We start from the raw sequence: 23,799 nt of genomic DNA, 5'->3' as shown, positions 1-23,799 counted from the left end.
TCAAGGGCCTTCTTTTTATTGGTGAATTTAAAACACAGAATGGGAATTTAAAACGTGGGAAGAGAATAAACAAGCAGCCCAAATGGTCAGTTATTGAAATCAATCAAGATCTCTGAAACCAGCTGTCACATCCTCTCAATGACCTCCTCCAATAGTTAAGATGGATATAAAAGAGTATTTTGGTATTATGGAATAGTTCCTTATCTGATTGTGGCAGTGTATGTTACAATTCATAGAAATGTATATTCCCCCAAAAAAGTCAGTTTTATTATATAATAATTTTTAATGAAAAATAACGTGCAGGCTTTGCAGACAGACTTCCTAGGTTTGAATCACATACTAGCTCTTTATCTTGAGATATGTTACTTAATCTCCCTATTTCCTAATTTCCTCATAAAAATAATGGGAATAATAGTGACAGTACCCTCATAGGTTTGAAGTGAACATTAAATGGGGTAAAACATATAAGCATTTAGAACAACCCCTGGTATATAGTAAGTGCTCAATAAATATTAGCAATCATTATTAGTACACATATACATTATGTGGGATTGTTTTATGCTGTGTAATTTTAAAAGAGTATTTTCAACAATTCAGGTTGATGAGTAGTTGATGAGTAGATAAACAAATGTGGTCTAGCAATACAATGAAATAGTATTCAGAAGTAAAAAGGAAGTAAATACTGACCCATGCTACAATATGGGCAAACCTTGAAAACATTATGCTAATTGAAAGAAGCCAGACACGAAAGGTCACATATTGTATGATTCCACTTACATGAAATGTCCAAAATAGGCAAATAACTAGAGACTTAAAGTCAATTAGTGATTGCCAGGGGATGGGAGAAAGGGAATTGGGACTGACTGACTGCTAATAGGTATGGGATTTTTTTTTGGAATGACAGAAATGTTCTGGAATAGATAACGGTGATGGTTGCTCAACTCTGTAAATATACTAAAAACCACTGAATTGTATACATTAAAGTGTGAACTTTATAGTATGTGAATTATAGCTCAATAAAGCTGTTATTTTTTTAAAGCTCTGAAACAAAGGAGGCTGGGGCAGTTGGGGGCAGCTTAGCCTGGCTCTTTATCTAGTCATGTGGCTGGCAAGGTGTTTTTAAGAGATAGCTGTCTTTGAAGTGGATGCCTCTTTGAAGTGGCTCCCTTGGCAATCAAGGCTTAAGTCAGACACTTGCATCAGAAAAAGAAAAACCAACTGTCAGGGCTTATGCTACAGGTACAAACTGTCCGTCATAAGATAAATAAGGTGCTCTCTTCAGCAGCACATATACTAAAATTGGAATGATACAGAGAAGATTAGCATGGCCCCTGCACGAGGATGACACGCACATTCGTGAAGCGTTCTATATTTTTCATCCACATTTGTCAGACTCAAAATCCCAGTATTTTCTAGGATACCTTGACTATAAATTAAAAATTGTTAAAATAAATGATTTTATGGCATTATATTATGTTAGTAACTTGTTAGTTTATATCAGATATTTATGGTAACTCTAATATCTTGATGGCTATTATAAATCATGTAGAAATTAAATTTGAGTTATAAATTACCACTTTGCAAATTCAGTTGTGGATATTATAAATCTATAAAATATAAATTCATGTAAGTAATAAACTAACGCTACCTTAATATGCATATGGAAAGAGTTAAATAATAAATTTCTTAGAACTAAAAAAAAATGAGATGAATAAGTTCGAGGGAATCTAATGTACAGCATGGTGATTATCATTAATAACACTGTATTATATACCTGAAAGTTGCTAAGAGAGTAAGTCTTAAATGTTCTCATCACAAAAAAGCAATGGTAATGATGTGCTGGAAGCGTTAACTAACACTATGGTGGTAATCATTTTGCAATATATAAGTATATCAAATCAACACACTGAACACCTTAAACTTATAAAACATTAATGTCAATTATATCTCAGTAAAGCTGGAAGAGATCTTTTTAATTAAAAAATCACTGTTTTGGGCTTCCCTGGTGGCGCAGTGGTTGGGAGTCCACCTGCCGATGCAGGGGACGTGGGTTCGTGCTCCGGTCCAGGAGGATCCCACGTGCCGCGGAGCAGCTGGGCCCGTGAGCCATGGCCGCTGAGCCTGCGCGTCCGGAGCCTGTGCGCGTCCGGAGCCTGTGCTCCGCCAGCGGGAGAGGCCACAACGGTGAGAGGCCCGTGTACAGAAAAAAAAAAAAAAAAAAAAAAATCACTGTTTTATAAATTAGCTCATTTTATTCTCACAGCAACTTTATGAGAAAGACACCATTACTATCCCTGTTTTATAGGTAAGGAAACTAAGGTCAGAGAATTTGAATAACTTGCCCAAGGTCATACATACTAAAAAGGGAAAGAAATGGGATTCAAACCCAGGAAGTCTGACTCCAGAAACCCTACTCTCAACACATTCTACTGTTCTGTTTTCAAATATTCTGGAACTAAGTGCTTTTCAGAACTTTAGACTTTCTAGCCAGACAATGTCAAAACTCCAAAATGACATTGATAAGTCCTTAAAGGAAAACATGCCTGACCAGAATCCTAGGGATGAGGGAGGTGACTCATCGTCCCTAAGTAACTGAGTGGGAAAGACACCGAAACTTCTTGAAACATTGTAATACACATCCCCCACTGTGACACCTCACCTCACCCAATACCTCTTGCTGAAACCCCAGAAGTTAAGGGCAGGCACCTGGAAAAGCCTCAAGGGACCTAGGGAAGTCTGGCTTCCAGTGTTGAGGCAGACTCTACTTCCAACATGAGTAGCTGACCCACTTTAAGACCACCATACCTGCTGCTTCCTGGCCTTAGATCTGAGAGGTAGGAAAAACATAAAATCTTCATACGCTGAGCACACACTTGATAGGGAGAAGCAAAGTTCAGATCAAAACAGCTGACTTGGCTTTCTTATTTTCCAGAGCTGCCTAAAATGTATCTCGTGAGGAATTCAGCCATCTCTGAAGGACTTCTTTGGGAAGAGAGTGTGAGTCAAGACCTCTGGAAGGTAGGGTGATCCACCATCTTGGTTTGCCAGGGACTGGGGGACTTCTAGGGACACGGACTTCGATTGCTAAAACCAGGACAGTTGATCACCGTTCACTCTTGTTAGGGTCAGCAAGGACCCCTAGGATTCTTCTTCATTCCAGTGCATTCCATTCATGCCAAGCTGTGCTACTCACAGATACAGAGGCATCCAGTCATACAAATGTGTTTTCTGATGGTGAGCATTTTATTTTGACTCCCCCTTCAGCTATTACTGCTGTAACCCCAGCACCCATTTCCTTAGAATGGCTGCTTTATTCACTGAGCTGGGCTGCTTAAATAAGATGGGATTATTTTCACTAGTTGGTGCCTCCCAGCCAGAGGGGATGTAAAGCTTCCTGGCTTGTTTAGAATTTAACTCCATCTCCTTGAGCTGCTGACTCTCTGAACTGGTCACCAGATAGGCTGCTATCAACCTGGGATAAAGATGCCAGACATGAATAATGATGCATTTCCCCATTTTAAAACTTCTCAGTTACCAAGCAGTAGCTGGAACTGGCCCCAATGAAGAGTTTTGACTAATCGTTTTTCATTAAGTTTTTCAATCCCTTACATAATCAGCTTCTCAGAAGCACGTGTCTTGTGGGCAGGACCACCCAATGTTCCCTTGGAAACCTGAAGATGGGGTACCTTAGTGCATGAACATTTTGAGTGCAGTCAGTCCCATTTAAAATTCCCCGTTATAAGTAAAGCTAAGCATGTAGTGACAGGCACAGCCCCTGCTTATAAGAGATGGTGCAGTCTAATTAAGGAACTGCACACACACACACACACACACACACTCCTGCAAGCCCCAGGGATTACAGATGTCAGGAGCTGTTAGTACAGAAACTCATTTCTGACAGAGGAGGAGGGGAACCAGGTGTGAGTTCAAGCACCAAAGTCTCTGCCAACTGCAGCAGTTCCCATCCAAATTGACCTCCTGACTTTGTGTCTTCTACACTTTGGGAAGGCATCTGGATGTCCTGGGGTTGTCCCATGTGGAGGACTGAGTGACTCAGCCTTGGAAGGTGTGTGCAACCCCCCACCTTCTCTACTCTGCTCACATCCACCCATGCAGTTCAGCCCCAGGGACGTTGCTGCTCTTCTGTCTGGCAAGATGCCTGCTAGAGCCCCATGGTCTCTGATTATACTAATAAGATCCATCCCTGAACAGATGGCCACCTCACTTACAGTGGACTTCATATCTGGCCAAGATAGGCCATTATCTGTCTAATGAGCAATCCAGCAAATGAGGTTGAACATGCAAGCATCATTCTTCATTTAATCATCCAAGCTGTTGGCTCATAGGCCATGGATGGTCAGGCAGACTGAGTTGGGCCTTAGTATATATAAAGCTGTGGGCATGGGAAGAGCCTCTCAGAGACCAACCAGGGCACCAGATGGAGTTAGATAGCATTACATGCATTTAGATTGAGAAGGCTCCCAACCTCTTATGAACAAAGAGCAGACTGCCCAACTCCCACCTGAGAGATGCCATTATAGAGGGAATGTCTAGGAAATAGCAATTTTCATGCTGATGAGAGCAGTGTTTGTTCATTTTTATTGTCAGCTGCAGTCATTCTTTTTTTTTATTTTAATTTTATTGGAATATAGTTGATTTACAGTGTTGTGTTAGTTTCAGGTCTACAGCAAAGTGATTCAGTTACACATATACATATATTCATTCTTTTTTAGATTCTTTTCTCATATAGGTTATCACAGAATACTGAGTAGAGTTCCCTATGCTATACAGTAGGTCCTTGTTGGTTATCTGTCTTATATACAGTAGTGTGTGTATGTTCATCCCAAGCTTCTGATTTATCCCTCCCCGCAATGTTTCCCCTTGGGTAACCATAAGTTTGTTTTCGATATCTGTAAGTCTGTTTCTGTTTTGTAAATAAGTTCATGTGTATCATTTTTAAAAAATTAGATTCCCCGTATAAGTGATAACACATGATATTTGTCTTTCTGTCTCTGACTTACTTCACTTCCTGTGATAATCTCTAGGTCCATCCATGTTGCTGCAAATGGCATTATTTTATTCTTTTTTTAAGGCTGAGCAATATTCCATTGTATATATGTACCACATCTTCTTTATCCATTCCTCTTTCGATGGGCATTTAGGTTGCTTCTGTGTCTTGGCTATTGTAAATAGTGCTGCAGTGAACACTGGGGTGCATATATCCTTTCAGATTATGGCTTTATCTGGATATATGCCCAGGAGTCAGTGTGCTGGATCATATGGTAGCTCTATTTTTAGTTTTTTAAGGAACCTTCATATTGTTCTCCATAGTGGCTGTACCAATCTACATTCCCACCAACAGTATAGGAAGGTTCCCTTTTCTCCACAGCCTCTCCAGCATTTATTGTTTGTAGACAGTCATTCTTAAATTTTAGCTTTCAGAAGATCACTTGGAAGGATTTTAAAACACAAAGTAGGTCCAGGTGTGGGACCAGAGAATTTGCATTTTTAACAAGTTCACAGGTGGAGACCATGGGTTCCGGAAGCACACTTTAAAAGGCATGGGTCTACAGGAAATAATCTATATAACAGTAAGTTCCTTCTGCAGACCCAGCCCACATAGAAATTGTTGTGAAGTGTCATATACCAACACACCCAGATAGTTGTTGGAAAAAGAGGGATGGAAACTCACAACCAACATTCAATCAACTAACTACAAAGTACTTATTACACAGCTACCATGTGTAAAACTAGGTCCTAAATTCTGTGAAGATTAAAAAGAAATGTCAAATTTAAATTGGAAAAATCTTTCTAGAGGCCATTTAGTCAATATATATAAAGAGCCTTAAAGCTTGCCACTTTTTCACCAAGCAGTTCTGTCTAGGAATTTATCACAAGAAAATATTTTTAAATGCTGACAAAGATTAAACTAAGGAAATGTTTACTGAAGCTTTTTTAAAGTCAAAAGGTGAAATTCTAAATGATCAACCAACATAAATGTAAATAACTAACAGATACATTATATTCTCTCTCATGCACATCCTCTCTCTGTCTCTCTCTCTGTCTCTCTGTCTCTCTCTCATACACACACACACACACACACACACATGCACACACATACATGTGCACAGGCACACTTCCTCCCTTGTTTCTCTGGACCAATGGTTCTCAAAATGTCTCATCACATTTTGAGATTTTTAAATGTCTTTACTTGTCACAGCTCAGGAGAAGGAGTACTACCAGCATCTAGTGAATAGAAGCCAGGGATGCTGCTAAATATCCCACAATGCACTGGATGGCTCTCACAACAAAGAATCGTCTGGCCCAAAGGATCAATAGTGCCGACCATGAGAAACCCTGATCTAGCCTCACTTGCCAGAGGATTCTAGCAGAGCCACATTGACTATGATGACTATTTCATAGAATCAGGCCCCGGCTGCATAGTGAAGGACTTTATTCCCCTCAGAGTCTCATGCTGTTATTTCTGTGTCTCAGGGACTGTCTCAAGTGAATTCATGCATGGTTCATGTAGGTGTTCTCCCTCAGCTTCTGCCCGTGTTGTGGCAGCTGAGAGAGAAATCTCTTGGGAGCAGCCACTCACCTCGCACAGCTGCTCATGCCCCCCCCAGGGGATGATGATGAGGCCCAGTGCACTATCATCTGGTGCCCCCATAGCTGGCTGATGCTGTCCTCAGTGTCAACATGGCCATAGCTCTGTGGAGTCTAGTTACCTGGAAACCAAAGCACTGCCATTGGTCGGTCTCGCACAACACCCTATGAGAAGAGTTCCTCTGGTTTCTGCCTGCAGCTGCTCTCCAATACAAGCCTGTGGGGCCTGGCCAGCAGATGAAGACCCGGAAGAAGACTGCATTATCCTCTCATATCTCAGGTACCTAAGCCAACCACTTTTCTCCTCCTATGGACAAAATTCTGCAAGCAAATAAACATTTGCAAATCGATATACACACACGAAGAGTAAATACTGTGAGTTCAGAGAAAGAGAAGATTATTCCAGTTGACATTCTCCATAGCAGCCTGGAGAGTCCCCTCGCCACCAGCCACACGGGCCAAGCTAATTCCCATTCCTTTGCCTTAGCTTATCCTCCAACAGAAGATCTCCCTACCTCCTTTCTGCCTATGTAACTTTTACTATCTTTTAAGACCTGGTTCTCATCTCCTCCAGGAAGTTTTCAAAATCAGCTTGAATGATTTTCGCTGTAGGTAGTAGAATGTTTAAAACAATTAGTGGTCTTATTATTTCACATAAAAAGAAGCATGAAACTAGAGAGTTCCCGAGTTGAGCAATTCAACAATGCAGTGGTTTCTCTCCAATTCTCTTGATTTTGTCTCATGATCACAATATGGCTGTCACAGCATCTTATCATCATGAAAATATCAAAAGACAGGAAGTAAACAAGAGGTTCCCTGCCTCTCCCTTGCCTGGGGTATAAAAAGGAATTTGATTAGAAGCCTTTTTCTTTCTTGTCAGAGAGGACATTCTTTCCCACATGTCCCCAACAGATTTATCTTTATATTTCATTGGCCAAAATTAAGCCAGTCATTGAGATGATTGTGATTGCTTCAGACATATCATGGGTCATTCCTTGGGCCTGGAGGAGGGACCCATCTTACCTTATTGCATTGCTGCTCAATGGAAAGAAAAGCACAGGTGCTTTGGGAGTACACAGAAGGAGACTGGCCAGGCCCTTTAGAATGCAGAGTAGGACCATACTATCTTGGATGCTACACATAGTAGCAGCAGAATTATTTGAACCTGTTGATGACAAAACATATCAAGAGAGATACATATTTAAGACCACCAAGTTCTACTTTCTTTCCCATCATTGACCATGCAAGAAGCTCAGTGAAAGGTGCCACAATAGAGAGAATATTGAGAATTAACATTGAGCTAGTATTGAGAATACTGAGAGTTAAGAAACTTAGATTTGAGTTCCAAACCTGGCACTGATGAATGACCTTGGACAAGTCATTTACTCTCTCTGAGTCTTAATTTTTGTCACTTCTGGCAGTCTGTTATTCTCAAATACAGAAAATGGCACCTTGGGAAAGCTGGAAGCTGAAAACAAAAGTGTCTCTCATGGGCTGCCCCCCACTCAACCCTTCACCCTTCCTCAGCCTCCTCCATCATGGGATATTACCATGAACCACAGTCATGTCTATTCAAAGTTCCAGCAAAAGCTGGACACTCAACATTGAAACACTGAATCCTGGCCCTTAGGAACACTGAACATAGCAGCAAGGGTCAGCCAAGAGTAGAAATATTTAGAATGTCAAAGTCACCAAACTCAAGAAAAGGATCCTATTCAGGGCATTGGGATTTTTTTTAAAGACTTCATCTTTTTTAGAGTAGTTTTAGGTTCACAACAAAATCGATAAGAAGGTGAGAGATTTCCCATATCCCTCCTGCCCTCACACATGAAGAACCTCCCTGATCACTCACCAGAATGGCACATTCGTTATTAATGATAAGCCTACATTGACACATCGTTATTACCCAAAGTCTACCGATTACCTTAGAGTTTACTTTGCTGTTGTACATTCTATGGGTTTGGAAAAATATATAATGACATGTAGTCATCACTATAATATCATATAAAGTATTTTTACTGCCCTAAAGATTCTCTGTGCTCCACCTGTGTATCGCTCTTGCCTCTCCCCCACCTCTGGCAACCACTGATCTTTTTATGGTCTCCATAGTTTTGACTTTTCCAGAAAGTCATATAGTTGGAATCATATAGTATGTAGCCTTTTCAAATTGGCTTATTTCACTTAGTAATATGCATTTAAGTTTCCTACATGTCTTTTCATGGCTATAGCTCTTTTTTATGAGAACTGTTAGGATTTACTCTCTTAATAACTTTCATATATATATCATACAGTGGTGATGACTATAGTTATCACATTGTACATTACATCCCTAGTACTTATTTATTAGTACTGGGGGGATCTAATAACTGGAAGTTTGTACGTTTTGACCACCTTCCTTCAATTCCCACTCCTCCAACCCCTGCCTCTGGTAGCCATAAATCTCATCTCTTTTGCTATGAGTTCTTAAAATTTTAATTAGATTCTACATGTAAATGAGACCATACAATATTTGTCTTTCTCTGTCTGACTTATTTCACTTAGCATAATGCACTAAAGCTTCTTCCATGTTGTCGCAACTGACGGGATTTCCTCATTTTGTAGCTGAATAATATTTCATTGTATGAATAAAACAATTTCTTAATCCATTTGTCCGTCAATGGACACTTAGGTTGCTTCCATGTAATGGCTGTTGTAAATAGTGCTGCTATGAAGATGGGGATGTAAATATCTTTTTGAGTTAGCTTTCTTTTCCTTTGGACATATTCCCAGAAGTGGGATTTCTGGATTATATGGTAGTTTTATTTTTAACTTTTGAGGATCTTCCATACTGTTTTTCATAGCAGCTGCACTAGTTTACAACAGTGCACAAGGGTTCCTTTTTCTCCACATCCTCGCAAGCAATTTTTTTCTCTTGTCTTTTTGATGATGGACATTCTAATAGGCATGAGGTGATATCTCATTGTGGTTTTGACTGGCATTTCCCTAATTACTAGTGATGGTGAGCATCTTTTCAGGTATCTGTGAACTATTCACATATCTTCTTTGGAAAAATGTTGTTTAGTTTTTTCTACCCTATTTTAATTGAATTATTTGGTTTTTTGCTGATGTTATTTGAGTTCTTGATATATTTTGGATATTAATCTCTTATAAGATATGTAATTTTTTTGCTTTTGTTGCTTTTGCTTTAGAAGTCATATCCAAAAAAATCATTGCCAAGATCTATGTCAAGGAGCTTTTTTCCTATATTTTCTTCTGAGAGTTTCATGGCTTCAGTTTCAGGTCTTATGTTTAAGTCTTTAATCCATTTTGAGCTAATTTTTGTGAGTTTCATTTTTTGACATATGAATATCCAATTTTGAGGACCATTTATTTATTAAACTCTTTTTTCCATTGAGAATTCTTGGATTCCTTGTCAAATATTAGTTGATGTATGTTTGGGTTTACTTGTGGGTTCTCAATCCTGTTCCATTGATTTATTTGTTTGTTTTTATCCAGGACCATACTATTTGATTTCTATACCTTAAGAGCATAGCTTGAAATCAAGAAGAGTGATGCCTCCTGCTTTGTTCTTTTTCAGGATTGCTTTGGCTGTTCTGGGTCTCTGTGGTTCTCTATAAAATTTAGGATTGTTTATTCTACTTATGCAGAGTATGACATTGGAATCTCAATAGGGATTATATCAAATCCATAGGTGGCTTTGGGTAATATGGACATTTTAACAATATTAACTCTCCAATTCATGAACCCAGTATACCTTTCCATTTTTGTGTTTTCTTTTATTTCTTTCATCAATGTCTTGTAACTTTCAGAGTAGAGATCTTTCACCACCTTGGTTAAATTTATTCCTAAGTATTTTTGTTTGTTTGTTTTTGATGCTGTTGTAAATGGGATCAATTTCTTTATTTCTTTGGCAGAAATTTCATTTTCAGTGTATAGAAACATTACTGATTTTTGTAGTTAATTTTGTATCCTGCAACTTTACTGAATCCTTTGATTAGATATACAGTAGTCCCTCCTCATTCACAGTATCACTTTCTGTGGTTTCAGTTAACCACAGTCAACCATGGTCTTAAATATTAAATGGAAAATTCCAGAAACAAATAATTCATAAATTATAAATTGTGCACTGCTCTGAGTAATGTGATGAAGCCTTGTGCCATCTCTCTCTGTGCTACCTGGGACAGTATTCTGCCCTTTGTCCAGCGTATCCATTCTGTAGACACAATCCACCCATTAGTACGTGAATAGGAAAAAAAAAAAGCATAATAAGTATACTTAGGATTCAGTACAATCTGAAGCATCAGGCATCCGCTAAGGGTCATGGAACATATCCCCTACAAATAAGGGTGGGGGGACTACTATAACAGCTTTTGGTGGAGTCTTGGGGATTTTCTATATATAAAATCATATCTTCTGCAAACAGAGACAATTTTATTTCTTCCTTTCTAAGTCTGATGAATTTTTGTTCTTTTTCTGGTTTGATTGCTTTGGCTAGAACTTCCAGTACTATGTTGAATAGGAATGGTGAGAGAGTGGGCAACTTTGTCTTGTTCCTGATGTTAGAGGAAAAGCTTTCTATCTTCCTTCATTGAGGATGATGTTAGCTGTGGGCTTCTCATATATGGCCTTAATTATACTGAGGTATGTTCCTTCTATACTTAATTTGTTAAGTGCTTTTTATCATGAATGGATATTGAATTTTGTCAAATGTTCTTTCTGCTCTATTGAGATGTTCATATGATTCTTTTCCTTCACTGTATTAATGTGATGAAACACATTGATTGACTTGTGAATGTTGAAACATCCTTTCATCCCAGGGGTAAATCCCACTATATCATAGTGAATGATCCTTTTAATGTGCTAATGAATTTTGTTTGCATGTATTTTGTTGAGAATTTTTGCATCTATATTTATCAGAGATATTGGCCTGTAGTTTTCTTTTCTAGTTGTGTCATTTTCTGCTTTTGGTATCATGATAATGCTGGCCTTGTAAAATGAGTTTGGGAGTGTTCCTTCCTCTTTGATTTTTTTTTGGAAGAGTTTGAGAAAGACCGGTGTTAATTCTTCTTTAAATGTTTGGTAAAATTCACCAGTGAAGCCATCTGGTCATGGGATTTTCTTTGTTGGGAGGTTTTTGATTACTGATGAAATCTCCTACTAGTAATTCTATTCAGATTTTCTATTTCTTCCTGATTCAGGCTTAGTAAGTTGTATGTTCCTAAGAATTTTTCCATTTGTTCTAGGTTGTCCAGTTTGTTGACATATAGCTGTTTATAACAGCTTCTTATGATCCTTTGTATTTCTGTGGTATCTGTTGTAATGTCTCCTTTTTTATTTATAATTTTGTTGATTTGGGTCCTCTCTCTTATTTCCTTGGTTAGTCTAGCTAAAGGTTGCTCAATTTTCCTTATATTTTCAAAGAACCAATTCTTAGTTTTATTAACATTTTCTAATGTTTTCCTGTTCTCTATTTCATTTATTTCTGTGCTAATCTTTATTATTTTTTTCCTTCTGCCAACTTTGGGCTCAGTGTGTTCTTTTTCTAGTTCCTTAAGGAGTAGAGTTAAGTTGTTTATTTGGAATAATTTTTGCTTCTTTTTTTCCCCACATTTTCTTTATTTTATTTTATTTTTTTGGAGTATAGTTGATTTACAATGTTTTGTTAATTTCAGGTGTAGAGCAAAGTGATTCAGTTATACATATACATATATTCATTTTCAGATTCTTTTCCAATATTGGTTATTACAGAATATTGAGTAGAATTCCCTGTGCTATACAGTAGGTCCTTGTTGGTTATCTAGTTTATATATAGTAGTGTGTATATGTTAATCCCATACTCCTGCTTTATCCCTCCTGCTCAACATTTCCCCTTTAGTAACTATAAGTTTTCAAATCTATGCATCTATTTCTGTTTGTAAATAAGTTCATTTGTATCATTTTTTAAATTAGATTCCACATAAGACTGATATATTTGTTTTTCCCTGTCTGACTTACTTCACCTAGTATAATAATCTCTAGATCATCCATGTTGCTGCAAATGGCATTATTTCATTCTTTTTTTATGGCTGAGTAATATTCCATTGTATATATGTACCACATCTTCATTATCCATTCCTCTCTCGATGGACACTTAGGTTGCTTCTGTGTCTTGGCTATTGTAAACAGTGCTGCGGTGAACTCTGGAGTGTATATATCTGTTTGAAATATGGTTTTCTCTGGATATATACCCAGGAGTGGGATTGCTGGATCATACTGTAGTTCCATTTTTAGTTTTTTAAGGAACCTGCATACTGTTCTCCATAGTGGTTGTACCAATTAACAGTCCTACCACTGGTGTAGGAAGGTTCCCTTTTCTCCACACCCTCTCCAGCATCTATTGTTTATAGATTTCTTGATGATGGCCATTCTGACTGGTGTGAGGTGATATCTCATTTGTAGTTTTGATTTGCATTTCTCTAATAATTAGCAATGTTGAGCATCTTTTCATGTGCCTCTTGGCCATCTGTATGTCTTCTTTGGAGAAATGTCTATTTAGATCTTCTGCCCATTTTTTGATTGGGTTATTTGTTTTTTTGATAATGAGCTGCATGAACTGTTTGGATATTTTGGAGATTAATCCCTTGTCAGTTGCTTCTTTTGCAAATATTTTCTCCCATTCTGTGGGTTATCTTTTCATTTTATTTATGGTTTCCTTTGCTGTGCAAAAGCTTGTAAGTTTAATTAGTTTGTTTATTTTTTGTTTTTATTTTCACTGCTCTAGGAGGTGGATCCAAAAATATATTGCTGTGATTTATGTCAAAGTGTTCTGCCTATGTTTTCCTCTAACAGTTTTATAGAGTCTGGCCTTACATTTAAGACTTTAATACATTTTGACTTTGTTTTTGTGTATGGTGTTAGAGAATGTTCTAATTTCATTCTTTTACGTGTAGCTGTCCAGTTTTACCAGCACCACTTATTGAAGAGGCTGTCTTTTCTCAGTTGTGTATTCTTGCCTCCGTTGTCATGGATTAATTGACTAGAGGTGTGTGGGCTAATTTCCGGGCTTTCTATCCTATTCCATTGAGCTATCCTCCAGCTCTGTTTTTCTTTCTCAGGATTGCTTTGGCTATTTGGGGTCATTTGTGTTTCCATACAAATGTTTAAAAATTTTGTTCTAGTTCTGTGAAAAATGCCACTGGTAATTTGATAGGGATTGCATTGAATCTGTAGATTGCCTTGGGTAGTATTGATTCTTCCAATCCAAGAATTTAGTACATCGTTCCATCTGTTTGTATCTTTCTTTCAGCAGCGTCTTACAGTTTTCAGAGTATAGGTCTTTTGCCTCCTTAGGGAGATTTATTCCTAGGTAGTTTATTCTTTTTGATGCAGTGGTAAAGAGGATTGTTTCCTTAATTTCTCTGTCTGATTGTTCATTCCTAGTGTATAGGAATGTAAGAGATTTCTATGTATTAATTTTATATCCTGCAACTTTACCGAATTCGTTGATGAGCTCTAATAGTTTTCTGGTAGCATCTTTAGGATTTTTTATGTATAGTATCATGTCATCTTCAAACAGTGACAGTTTTAGTTCTTCTTTTCCAATTTGTATTCTTTTATTTCTTTTTCTTCTCTGATTGCTGTGCCTAGGGCTTCCAAAACTATGTTGAATAAAAGCAGAGACAGTGGATACCCTTGGCTTGCTCCTGAACTTAGAAGGAATGCTTTCAGCTTTTCACCACTGAGAATGATGTTAGCAGTGTGTTTCTCATATATGGCCTTCATTATGTTGAGGTAAGTTCCATCTATGCCCACTTCCTGGAGAGTTTTTGTCATAAATGAGTGTTCAGTTTTGTCAAAAGCTTTTCTGCATCTATTGAGATGATCATGTGGTTTTTATTCTTTAGTTTGTTAATGTGATGTATCACACTGATTGATTTACATATGTTGAAGGGTCCTTGCATCCCTGGGGTAAATCCTACTTGATCATGGTGTATGATCCTTTTAATGTATTGTTGGATTTGGTTTGCTAATATTTTGTTGAGGATTTTTGCATCTATGTTCATCTGTGATATTGGCTTGTAATTTTGTTTTTTTTGTGTGGTATCTTTGTCTGGTTTTGCTATCAGGGTGATGGCGACCTCACAGAATGAGTTTGGGAGTGTTCCTTTCTCTGCAACTTTTTGGAAGAATTTCAGAAGAATAGCTGTTAACTCTTCTCTAAATATTTGATAGACCTCGCCTATGAAGCCATCTAGTCCTGACTTATGTTGGAAGTATTTTAATTACTGTTTCAATTTCAGTAGTTGTGATTGTTCTGTTCAGATTTTCTGTGTCCTCCTGGTTCAGTCTTGGAAGTTTGCACCTTTCTAAGAATTTGTCCGTTTCTTCTGTGTTGTCCATTTTATTGGCATACAGTTGTTTGTAGTAGTCTCTTATGATCCTTTGTATTTCTGTGGTGTCCGTTGTAACTTCTCCTTTTTCATTTCTAATTTTATTGATTTGAGCCCTCTCCCTTTTTTTCTTGATGAGTCTGGCTAAAGGTTTATCAGTTTTGTTTATCTTTTCAAAGAACCAGCTTTTAGTTTCATTGCTCTTTTCTGTTGTTTTCTTTGTCTCTATTTCATTTATTTCTGCTCTGATCTTTATGATTTCTTTCCTTCCACTAACTTTGGGTTTTGTTTGTTCTTTTTCTAGTTGCTTTAGGTGTAAGGTTAGGTTGTTTATTTGAGATGATTCTTGTTTCTTAAGGTGGGATTGTATTGCTATAAACTTCCCTCTTAGAGCTACTTTTGCTGCATCCCATAGGTTTTGGATCATCATGTTTTCATTGCCATTTGTCTCTAGGTATTTTTTTATTTCCTCTTTAATTTCTTCAGTGATTCAATGGTTGTTTATTAGCCTCCACACGTTTGTGTCTTTTACCATTTTTTTTTCTTGTAATTGATTTCTAGTCTCATAGCATTGTGGTCAGAAAAGATGCTTACTATGATTTCAGTTTTCTTAAATTTACTGGGGCTTGATTTGTGGCCCCAGATGTGATCTGTCCTGGAGAATGTTCCATGTGCACTTGAGAAGAAAGTGTATTCTGCTGCTTTTGGATGGAGTGCTCTATAAATATCAATTATGTTCATTTGGTCTAATGTGTCATTTAGGGCCTGTGTTTCCTTATTGATTTTCTTTCTGGGTGATCTGTCCATTGATGAAAGTGGGGAGTTAAAGTCCCCCACTATTATTGCGTTACTGTCGATTTCTCCTTTTATGGCTGTTAGCATTTGCCTTATATAATGAGGTGCTCCTATGTTGGGTGCATATATATTTTCAGTTGTTATATCTTCTTCTTGGATTGATCCATTGATCATTATGTACTGCCCTTCTTTGTCTCTTCTAACAGTCTTTATTTTAAAGTCTACTTTATCCGATATTGCCACTCCAGCTTTCTTTTGATTTCCATATGCATGGAATACCTTTTTTCATCTCCTCACTTTCAATCTGTATGTGTCCCTAGATCTGTAGTTGATCTCTTGTGGACAGCATATATATGGGTCTTATTTTTTTATCCATTCAGCCAGTCTGTGTCTTTTGGTTGGTGCATTTAATCCATTTACATTTAAGGTAATTAACGATATGTATGTTCTTATTGCTGTGTGTTACTTGTTTTGGATTTGTTTTTGTAGATCTTTTTTCTTCCCTTCCTCTTTTGTTCTCTTCTCTTGTGTTGTGATGACTATCTTTAGTGTTGTGTTTGGATTGCTTTTTCTTTGTTGTGTGTGTATCTATTGTAGATTTTTTGGTTTGCGATTACCATGAGGTTATGATATAGCAGTTGCTACATATACAAGATTGTTTTAAGTTGCTGATCTCTTAATTTCCAATGCATTTCCAATATCCTACATTTGTACTCTCCTCTTCTCACAATTGCTGGTTTTGATATCATATTTCTGAGTGAATGATTTCCTACCTTTACTTTATATTTGCTTTTACTGGTGAGCTTTCCCATTCATAATTTTCTTGTTTCTAGTTGTGGGCTTTTCTTTTCTGCCCAGAGAAGTTTCTTCAGGATTCATTGTAAAGCTGGTTTTGTGGTGGTGAATTCTCTAAGCTTTAGCTTGTCTGTAAAGCTTTTGATTTCTCCATTGAATCTGAATGAAAGTCTTCCTGGGTAGAGTGTTCTTGGTTGTAGGTTTTTCCCTTTCATCACTTGAAATGTATCATGCCACTCCCTTCTGGCCTGCAGAGTTTCTGCTGAAAAATCAGCCAGTAGTCTTGTAGGGATTCCCTTGTATGTTATTTGTTGCTTTTAATATTTTTTTCTTTGTCTTTAACTCTGTCAGTTTGGTTTATATGTATCTTGGTGTGTTCTTCCTTGGGTTCATCCTGTACGGGATTCTCTGCACTTCCTGGACTTGAGTGAGTGTTTGCTTTCTCATGTTGGAACTTTTCAGCTATAGTATCTTCAAATATATATTTTCTCAAGCCCTTTTCTTTCTCTTCTTCTTCTGGGACCCCTATAATGCAAATGTCATTGTGTCCTATATTGTCCCAGAGGTCTCTGAGACTGTCCTCATTTCTTTTCATTCTTTTTATTCTGTTACACAGCAGTGATTTCCACCATGCTCTCTTCCAGCTCACTTATCCATTCTTCTGCCTCATTTATTCTGCTGTTCATTCCTTCTAGTGTATTTTTCATTTTAGTCATTGTATTGTTCTGCTCTGTTTGTTCTTTCTATCTTCTAGGTCTTTGTTAAACATCTCTTGTATCTTCTCAGTCTGTTCCTCCATTCTTTTTCCGAGATCTTGGATCATCTTTACTATCATTACTCTAAATTCTTTTTCAGGTAGATTGCCTATCTCTACTTCACTTAGTTGTTCTTCTGGGTTTTTATCTTGTTCCTTCTTCTGGAAAATATTTCTCTGCCATCTCATTTTGTCTAACTTTCTCTGTGGTCTCCTTTCTGCAGGCTGCAGGATCATACATAGCTCCTCTTGCTTCTGGTTTCTGCCCCATGGTGGGTGAGGTTGGTGCTGGGGCTTGTGCTGGCTTCCTGGTGGGAGGGACTGGTGCCTGCCCAATGGTGGGTGGAACTGGGTCTTATCCCTCTGGTGGGCAGAGCTGTGTCAAAGGGTGTGTTTAGAGGTGGCTGTGAGCTCAGTATGGCTTTAAGGCAGTCTGTGTGCTGATGGGTGGGGCTGTGTTGCTATCCTGCTGGTTGTTTGGCCTGAGGTGTTACAGCACTAAAGCCTCCAGGCTATTGGGTAGGGCCAGGTCTTGGTGTCAAAATGGCAATCTTTGGGGGAGCTCACGCCAATCGATATTCCCTGGGGTCTCTGCCACCAGTGTCCTTGCCCCTGCAGTGAGCCACAGCTGACCCCCGCCTCCCCAGGAGACCCTCCAAGACCTGCAGGTAGGACTGTCCCAGGCTCCTATGGATTACTGCTTTGTGCTGGGTCCCAGTGCACGTGAAAATTTGTGTGCACCCTCCAAGTGTGGAGTTTCTGGTGCCCCACCCCCCGTCCTGTGGAGCTCCTGCACTCAAGCCCCACTGGCCTTCAGTGCCAAATGATCTGGGGGTTCCTCCTCCTGATGCCAGACCCTCAGGCTGGGAAGCCTGACGTGGGGCTCAGAGCTCTCACTTTTGTGGGAGAACCTCTGCAATATAATTATTTCCCAGTTTGTGGGTCACCCACCCAGCGGGTATGGGATTTGATTATGTTGCAAAAGCATTCCTCCTACCATCTTGTTGTGGCTTGTCTCTGAATTTGAAATATCTTTTTTGGTAAGTCCCAGTCTTTTTTGTCGATGGTTGTTCAGCAATTAGTTGTGATTTTGATGTTTTCATGAGAAGAGGTGAGCTCAAGTCCTTCTACTCCACCATCTTGTCTGGATTCAAGGGGCTGCTCTTAGTTTGGATGCTTGCTTCCAATTTCTCAGTGTGTGCTGGCCGTTATCCCCTTGATATGGGGTGTGCAGGTGCAGTGGCCCTTGCATGCCCCCAGGATGGTGGGGCCAGCACTTGGTGCCTGCTCACAGGTCTCGTAGCAGCAGCTGTGGCCTGTGCATTCCCAGGACAGTGGGGGCAGAGCTTGGTGCCTGCTCATGGGTCTCCTAGGGGCAGCTGCAGCCTGAGCAGTCCCAGGACAATGGGGGCAGGGCTTGCCGCCTGCTCACAGATCTCTTAGGGACGTCTGCAGCCCACGCACTCCTGGGACAGTGGGGGCAGTGCTTGGTGCCTGTTCATGGGTCTCGTAGTGGTGGCAGCAGCCCGTGCCCACCTCTGGAGCCCACAGTGGTGTCAGCAACTCGTGCCTGCCCCTGGAGCTCCTGTAGACAGTGTCCTGTTGCCTGAGAGCACACACACGGGGAAGGAAGATCTTATGGTGGTCCCACCCCTCTCCTTGTACACCCGCCAACAATGGCACTTTGCCTCTCTGGTGGGCCCAGGCTTCTTCTGAGTGTACCCTCAGTTCCTCAGGCTGTCACTGCACAGCCAACCCTGGTCCTCTCCCTGGGTCTGATCTCTGACACCTAAGCTTCAGCACCCAGACCCCACCATCACCAATAGACTAGCGTCTCGGGCTGGGGAGTGCAGGGTGGTGGTGCTGACCTTCTGTCCAGTTACTCTCCATTTTGCCTTCCACAGACTAGTTGCTGTGCTCTCCTCCGAGGCTCCAAAGCTCCGCCTTCATCCAGGCTGATCTCCCCACCTGTGAGGTGCCTTTGCAGGATGCAGGAACATTTCCTTCTTCAAAGCTCCCTCCCTGGGAGGAGGGCCCTGTCCTGCTTCCTTTCTTTTACCTTTTCCTTTTGTCCTACCTGGTTACGTGGAGGTTTTCTTGCCCTTTTGGAAATCTGAGGTCTTCTTCCAGCATTCACTAGATGTTCTGTGTGAATCGTTCCACTTGTAGATGTATTTTTAATGTTTTTGTGGGAGGAGGTGAGCTCCACATCCTACTCCTCCATCATCTTCATCCCGTCTTCCCATTTTTGCTTCTTAATGTAGGTTTATTGCTACAAACTTCTTTCTTAGAACTGCTTTTGCTGTGTCACATAAGTTTTGGTATGTTGTGTTTCCATTTTCATTTGTTTCAACACTTTTTAATTTTCCTTTTCATGTCTTCTTTGATACGTTGGTTGTTAAAAAGAGTGTTGTTTAATTTCCATTATTTGTGAATTTTCCAGTTTTCCTCTTGCTATTAATTTCTAGTCTCTTATTGTTGTGGTCAGAGAATACACTTGGTATGATTTAAATCTTCTTGAATTTCCTAAGACTTGTTTTGTGGCCTAACATATGGTCTGTTCTAAAAAGTGTCTCATGTATGCTTGAGAAGAATGTGTGTTCTGCTGTTGTCAGATAGATTGTTCTGAATTTGTCTGTTAGGTCAATTTCACCTATAGTGTTGTTTGAATCTGCTATTTCCTTATAGATTCTCTGTCTGGATCATTTATCCATTGTTGAGAGTGAGATATTAAAGTCCCCATCTATTATTGTATTCCTGTTTATTTCTCCTTTAACTTTTGGTTTTCTGCTTTATGTATTTAGATGCTTCAACGTGAGGCACAGAAATATTTACAATTGCTATATCATTTTGATGGATTGACCTCTTTATCATGATGTAGTAACCTTCTTTGTTTCTCTTTAGCATTTTTAGTTTAAAGTCTATTTTGCCTGAAGTAAGTATAGCAACCCTGGCTTTTTGTTGTTAACATTTGCTTGAAATTTCTTTTCCCATCCTGCAGTCTCAGGCTATATCTGTCTTTAAGGCTAAAGTGAGTCTCTTATAGGCAGCACATTGTTGTATTTTGTTTTTTTTAATCCATTTAGCCATTTTATGTCTTTTGATTGGAGATTTTAATACATTTACACTTAAAGTAATTATTGTTAGGCAAGGACTTACTATTGCCATTTTATTCTTTTCTGGTTGTTTTATAGATCCATTGTTTCTTGTTTCTTATCCTGCTGTCTTTTTGTGTGTTTTGATGTCTTTTGGTATCAATACGCTTTGACTTCCTTATCATGTTCTTTGATGTAATTACTATAGGTTTTTCCCTTATGTTTACCACGAGGCTTACATTATATATCTTAGGTTGTTATCAGTTTACAATGGTGTGTTAAATTTTAACTTCAACAGAATTCTTAAACTTTATACTTTTACTTCCCCTCCCCCATACTTTAGGTTATTGATGTTACAATTTACTTTTTTTTTTTTTTTGCCACACTTCATGGCTTGCAGGATCTTAGTTCCCCGACCAGGGATTGAGCCCGGGCCAAGGCAGTGAAAGTGCCAAATACTAACGACTGGACTGCCAGGGAATTCCCTACATATTTTTATATTGTGCAACTAATAAGAGACTATTGTTATTATGGATATCTTGACTTTTAAACTAGAGCTGGAATTGAATACTGCACCATCATTCCCATATTACAGAATCTACCATTGACTATATATTTACTATTACCAGTGAGTGTTATGCTACCTTCTTATGTTTTTATGATGTTAATTAGTGTCCTTTTACTTTCACTCAAATAACTCCCTTTAGAATTTCTTTTTTTTTTTTCCTTAACATCTTTATTGGAGTATAATTGCTTTACATTGTTGGGTTAGTTGCTGCTGTACAACAAAGTGAATCAGCTAAACGTATACATATATCCCCATATCCCCTCCCTCTTGCACCTCCCTTCCACCCTCCCTATCCCACCCCTACAGGTGGTCACAAAGCACTGAGCTGATTTCCCTGTGCTTTGCAGCTGCTTCCCACTAGCTATGTCTTTTACATTTGACAGTGTATATATGTCAGTGCCACTCTTTCACTTTGTCCCAGCTTACCTTTCCCCACCCTGTGTCCTTAAGTCCACTCACTACATCTGCGTCTTTATTCCTGTCCTGCCTGTAGGTTCCTCAGAACCTTTTGCTTTGTTTAGATTCCATATATATGTGTTAGCATACAGTATTTGTTTTCCTCTTTCTGACTTACTTCACTTTGTATGACAGATTCTATGTCCATCCACCTCACTACAAATCACTCAGTTTTGTTTCTTTTTATGGCTGAGTAATATTCCATTGTATATATGTGCCGCATCTTCTTTATCCATTCATCTATTGATGGACACTTAGGTTGCTTCCATGTCCTGGCTATTGTAAATAGAGCTGCAATGAACATTGTGGTACATGACTCTTTTAGAATTATGGTTTTCTCAGGGTATATGCCCAGTAGTGGGATTGCTGGGTCATATGGTAGTTCTATTATTAGTTTTTTAAGGAACCTCCATACTGTTCTCCATAGTGGCTGTATCAATTTACATTCCCACCAACAGTGCAAGAGGGTTCCCTTTTCTCCACACCCTCTATGTCATTTATTGTTCGCAAATTTCTTGATGATGGCCATTCTCACTGGTGTGAGATGATATCCCATTGTACTTTTGACTTGCATTTCTCTAAGGATTAATGATGTTGAACATTCTTTGATGTGTTTGTTGGCAATCTGTATATCTTCTTTGGAGAAATGTCTATTTAGGTCTTCTGCCCATTTTTGGATTGGGTTGTTTGTTTTTTTGATATTGAGCTGCATGAGCTGCTTATAAATTTTGGAGATTAATCCTTTGTCAGTTGCTTCATTTGAAAATATTTTCTCCCATTCTGAGGGTTGTCTTTTCATCTTGTTTATGGTTTCCTTTGATGTGCAAAAGCTTTTAAGTTTCATTAGGTCCCATTTGTTTATTTTTGTTTTTATTTCCATTTCTGTAGGAGGTGAGTCAAAAAGGATCTTGCTGTGATTTATGTCATAGAGTGTTCTGCCTATGTTTTCCTCTAAGAGTTTGATAGTGTCTGGCCTTACATTTAGGTCTTTAATACATCTTGAGTTTATTTTTGTGTATGGCGTTAGGGAGTGTTCTAATTTCATTCTTTTCCATGTAGCTATCCAGTTGTCCCAGAACCAATTATTGAAAAGGCTGTCTTTACTCCACTGTATATTCTTGCCTCCTTTATCAAAGATAAGGTGACCATATGTGAATGGGTTTATCTCTGGGCTTTCTATCCTGTTCCATTGGTGTATATTTCTATTTTTGTGCCAGTACCATACTGTCTTGATGACTGTAGCTTTGTAGTATAGTCTGAAGTCCGGGAGCCTGATTCCTCCAGCTCTGTTTTTCATTCTCAAGATTGCTTTGGCTACTTGGGGTCTTTTGTGTTTCCATACAAATTGTGAATTTTTTTGTTCTAGTTCTATGAAAACTGCCAGTGGTAGTGTAATAGGGATTGTATTGAATCTGTAGATTGCTTTGGATAGTATAGTTATTTTCACAATGTTGATTCTTCCAATCCAAGAATATGGTATATCTCTCCATCTGTTTGTATCATCTTTAATTTCTTTCATCAGTGTCTTATAATTTTCTGCATACAGGACTTTTTTCTCCTTAGGTAGGTTTATTCCTAGGTATTTTATCCTTTTTGTTGCAATGGTAAATGGGAGTGTTTTCTTGATTTCACTTTCAGGTTTTTCATCATTAGTGTATAGGAATGCAAGAGATTTCTGTGCATTAATTTTGTATCCTGCTACTTTACCAAATTCATTGATTAGCTCTAGTAGTTTTCTGGTGGCTTCTTTAGGATTCTCTATGTATAGTATCATGTCATCTGCAAACAGTGACAGCTTTACTTCTTCTTTTCCTATTTGGGTTCCTTTTTTTTCTTTTTCTTCTCTGACTGCTGTGGCTAAAACTTCCAAAATTATGTTCTATAATAGTGGTGAGAGTGGGCAACCTTTTCTTGTTCCAGATCTTAGTGGAAATGGTTTCAGTTTTTCACCATTGAGGATGACGTTGGCTGTGGGTTTGTCATATATGGCCTTTATTATGTTGAGGTAAGTTCCCTCTATGCCTATTTTCTCGAGGGTTTTTATCATAAATGGGTGTTGAATTTTGTTGAGCGCTTTCTCTGCATCTATTGAGAAGATCATATGGTTTTTCTCCTTCAATTTGTTAATATGGTGTATCACATTGATTGATTTGTGTATATTGAAGAATCCTTGCATTCCTGGGATAAACCCCACTTGATCATGGTGTATGATCCTTTTAATTGCTGTTGGATTCTGTTTGCTAGTATTTTGTTGAGGATTTTTGCATCTATGTTTCTCAGTGATATTGGCCTGTAGATTTCTTTGTGACATCTTTGTCTGGTTTTGGTATCAGGGTGATGGTGGCCTCATAGAATGAG

The 23,799-nt window shown here is 38.7% G+C and overlaps 1 non-coding gene across 1 annotated transcript; it reads left to right on the top strand.

Annotated features, from left to right (window-relative positions):
* Positions 1-1,269: 1,269 nt before the first annotated feature.
* LOC132501265 (U6 spliceosomal RNA) lies at positions 1,270-1,376 on the top strand. The gene has a single exon (XR_009534208.1). It is a non-coding gene; the product is annotated as a U6 spliceosomal RNA (small nuclear RNA).
* The last annotated feature ends 22,423 nt before the right edge of the window (positions 1,377-23,799 follow it).

This window comes from Mesoplodon densirostris, chromosome 1 (assembly GCF_025265405.1).
Source record: "Mesoplodon densirostris isolate mMesDen1 chromosome 1, mMesDen1 primary haplotype, whole genome shotgun sequence".
Taxonomy (NCBI): Eukaryota; Metazoa; Chordata; class Mammalia; order Artiodactyla; family Ziphiidae; genus Mesoplodon; species Mesoplodon densirostris.
The sequence above is the reverse complement of the archived record's forward strand: the minus strand, read 5'-3'. Positions and strand labels throughout refer to the sequence as shown.